Here is a 4,318-nt window from a genome sequence, read left to right as displayed (position 1 = left end):
TTCTCCAATCGCTTCCCTACCACTGACATCAGGCTCACAGGTCTGCAATTACCCGGATTATCCCTGCTACACTTCTTAAACAAGGGGACAACATTAGCAATCCTCCAGTCCTTTGGAAGCTCTTCCCGTGTTCAAGGATGCTGCAAAGATATCTGTTAAAGCGCCAGCTACTTCCTCTCTCACTTCCCACAGTAACCTGGGATAGATCCGATCCAGACCTGGGGACTTGTCCACCTTAATGCCTTTTAGAATGCCCAACACTTCCTCCCTCGTTATGCCAATTTGACCGAGAGTAATCAAAGATCTATCCCTAACCTCAACTTCCATCATGACCCTCTCCTCGGTGAATATTGATGCAAAGTACTCATGAAGACTCTCACCCATTTTCTCTGACTCCACCCATAACCTTCCTCCTTTGTCTTTCAGTGGGGTAACCCTTCCTCCAGTTACATTCTTGCTGCTTTTAGATGAATAAAAGACTTCGGGATTTTCCTTAATCCTGCTCACTAGTGATGTCTCATGACCCCTCTTTGCCCTCTTAGGTCCTCATTTCAGATTGGTCCTACCTTCCCGATATTCTTCCAAAGCTTCATCTCTCTTCAGTTGCCTAGACCTTATGTATGCTTCCTTTTTCCTCTTAGCTAGTCTCACAATTTCACCTGTCATCTATGGTTCCCTAATCTTGCCATTTCTATCCCTCATTTTCACAGGGACATGGCTGTCCTGCACTCTAATCAACCTCTTTTTAAAAGCCTCCCATATATCCAATGTGAATTTCCCTTCAAACAGCTGCTCCCAATCTATATTCCCCAGCTCTTGCCGAATTTTGCTATAGTTGGCCTTCCCCCAGTTTAGCTCTTCCTTTCAGACCATCTTCATCTTTGTCCATGAGTATTCTAAAACTTATGGAATTGTGATCACTATTCCCAAAGTAATCCCCTACTGAAACTTCACCCACCTGGCCGGGCTCATTCCCCAACACCAGGTCCAGTATGGCCCCTTCCTGAGTTGGACTAGTTACATACTGCTCTAGAAAACCCTCTGGATGCTCCTGATAGTGTTAGAGGTCTAGATGGAGCAGAATCTAAGTGATCCCAGGCAACGTTGGGCAAATTAAAATCTCCCATCACCAGCGCACTGTTGCTCCTACATCTTTCTATAATTTGTTAACATATTTGTACCTCCTCTCACGCTCACTGTTGGGAGGCCTGTAGTACAGCCCCAACATCGTTACTGCACCCTTCCTCTTTCTGAGCTCTGCCCATATTGCCTCACTGCTCGTGTCCTCCATAGTGCCCTCCTTCAGCACAGCTGTGATATCCTCTCTGACCAGTAATGTAACTCCTCCACCCCTTTTACCGCCCTCTCTAACCCGCCTGAAGCATCGATATTCTGGGATATTTAGTTACCAGTCATGCCTTTCCCTCAAGTCTCTAACAGCAATAACATCATACTCCTAGGCACTAATCCAAGCCCGAAGTTCATCTGTCTGACCTACTACACTTCTCGCATCAAATCAAATACATCTCAGACCACCAGTCCCCTTATGTTCATCATCTTACCTATTCTTACCTTTAGTCATGCTGACTTCATTAGCTAGTTCCTTACATGCTTTAGTTACTACCACCTTCCTGTCCACTAACCTCCTCATTTGGTTCCCATTTCCCCCTCCCCCACCTCTCACTTTAGTTTAAACCCTCTCGAACAGCATTAGTAAAAGACCCCCAAAGGACATTGGTTCCAGTCCTGCCCCGATGTAGACCATCTAATTTGTAACAGTCCCACCTCCCCCCGGAACCGATCCCAATTTCCCATTGGTACTATGGCACTGGTAGCAATCCTGAAATTGTTACCTCTGAGGTCCTACTTTTTAATTTGGCTCCTAACTCCCTAAATTCTGTTTGTAGTACTTTATCCTGTTTATCACTTATATCATTGGTACCTATACACATCACTTCAGCTGGCTGTTCACCCTTCCCCTTCAGAATGTCCTGCAGCCGATCTGAGACATCCCTGACTCATACACCTGGGAGACAACATACCATTCAGGAGTCTCTTTCTCGACCACAGAACTGCCTGTCTACTTCCCTTACAATTGAATACCCTATGACTATAGCCCTTCCACTCTTTTGCCTGCCCTACTGTACAGCAGAGCCAGTCACGGTACCATGAACCTGGCGACTGCAGCCTTCCCCTGGTGAGTGATCTGCACTGCCTTCCTGCTCTTTCTCTGCTTTTCGGTCACCCGTTCCTTTCTACCTCAGCAATCGGTGACCACCTCAGTATCGTGGATGCTCCAAAGTGAGTCCATCTGCAGCTCCATGACCATCATGTGATCAAGCAAGAGCTGCAGCTGGACACACTTCCTGCATGTGGAGGAGTCAGGGACATAGCCCCGTCCCTGAGCTCCCACATTGAGCAAGAGGAGCAGAACACCGGTCTGAGATCTGCCATTTTTGTTCTTAAGCTTAACTTAGTCTTAATGTAGATAAACGAAAAATGAAAGAAAAGCTTTTACCAATTGCATGATTTAAAAAAACAGAAAAAGCCTTACCTCATCAACACAGAGTCCTTTTCTTCCGTTAGAGGTGGAGAGCAGGTGGGAGACTCTAGCCGTGTAGTGTCTTGGGTTCAGCCGCGCTGCCCAAATATGTCACTCAACTTCCCAGAGTGCAATTCGACTGCTCCCACTCAGCTCCTCACTCGGTCGCTCCTCCTGAAAATGGAGGCTTGACACTAAAGGTAAGTCCCTTTCAAGGGGGAAATTTACCTTCCTGGCAGCTCCCTGGTCCTCTCTCTCTCTCGCTCCTCCAGAAAATGGAGGAATTCATTTTGCAATAAAGTCTTATGGTCCTACTCCACAACCACCTGATTAAGGAGCAGTGCTCTGAAAGCTAGTGCTTCCAAATAAGCCTGTTGGACTATAACCTGGTGTTGTGTGTTTTTTAAACTTTTAAGTGTAATTGTACCAGCCTCCACCACTTCCTCTGGCAGTTCATTCCATACACGCATCACCCTTTGCCCCTTGGGCCTCTTTTAAATGTTTCCCCTCTCACCCTAAACCTATACCCTCTAGTTTTGTACACCTCTACCCTGGAAAAATGACTGTGGTTATTTATCCTATTCATGCCCCTCATGATTTCATAAACTTCTCTAATGTGTTCCCTCAGCCTCCAGTACTCCAGGGAAAATAGCTCCTTGATGGGCTGAATGGCCTGCTTCCACATGAAGGATTTTATGATTTCTAGCAGGAAGAACAGATACAAATCATAATGTGTACACACAGATGTGAATCCCATGCTTTCCCTCTTCAAAAGTGTGCAAAGCAACCACAAAGGTTTTGTTTAAAATATTGTTAGTACTTAGACTTCCAACGTTTACCCAAGAGATATTCAATCATTGCTCGGCAGGTACCACAAAAATCAGCATCCTTCCTTCTAACCTTGAACGCTGACCAGTATATTAACTCATAAAACAGACCTGCTCTCAGAGCTCTGATAGAAGAGGAAGTATTTGGATTACAAATTTGGATTACAAATCATCTGCCAGTGCATCTTCAATGACTGGAAATTGTTTGAAATAGATAAACGTTGCAACAATTCAAAGAGAGAGAGAGCAGGAGTCTGGCATGGCGATAAAGGTTCAGCTTTGATCTCACAGGGTGGACTCAGGTCAAATGACCGACATGTTCCTGCTCCTATTTTCCAATAGGTTTCCATTGTACTCATTTACCTGGGGAAATATTTGAAAAATTAGTTGCAAGTACAAAGCACAGCACTAATGTTGCACTGCATTATAGAATGAATTAAGTCCTTTAAACTTCCTGGATCTCCATTCCTGATTTGCTCAGAAGATTAAGTCTACATGGTCCAAACCAAGCCCGTAATGATCACTGCATAACACTGTTACATTTCTCACCGGCCGTCTTGATTTCCAATTCGGGATGACAGGAGGTTCTGCACTCTTAAAAAACATCTCATTGAAGCAGAGTGGTGGTTTTTGAAGTTAGGTTTGAGGGATATTGTTACTATGATAAAATAAAGCAGAAAATGTGAAACACTCAACACGTCAGGAAGGAATTGTAGAGAAACGTGGTTCACATATGTGCTCTGTCACTCCTTATGGATAATAGGTCTCATAAAGAGAACTTGTTTAATTCATCACTAATTATCCCTCAACTGGATCAGCACAAGACTCACGAGAAAATAAACATCTGTTTTACTGAGGAAATAATGGACATAAAAAATTCCTACAAAATGAGATGGAAATTAGTTTGCTCAATCCCAAAGGAAAAGACCAATCTACAAAACGGAAGATC

The sequence above is a fragment of the Chiloscyllium punctatum genome, chromosome 42, assembly GCF_047496795.1.
Source record: "Chiloscyllium punctatum isolate Juve2018m chromosome 42, sChiPun1.3, whole genome shotgun sequence".
In the NCBI taxonomy this organism is placed as follows: domain Eukaryota; kingdom Metazoa; phylum Chordata; class Chondrichthyes; order Orectolobiformes; family Hemiscylliidae; genus Chiloscyllium; species Chiloscyllium punctatum.
Note: the sequence above shows the minus strand (reverse complement) of the source record.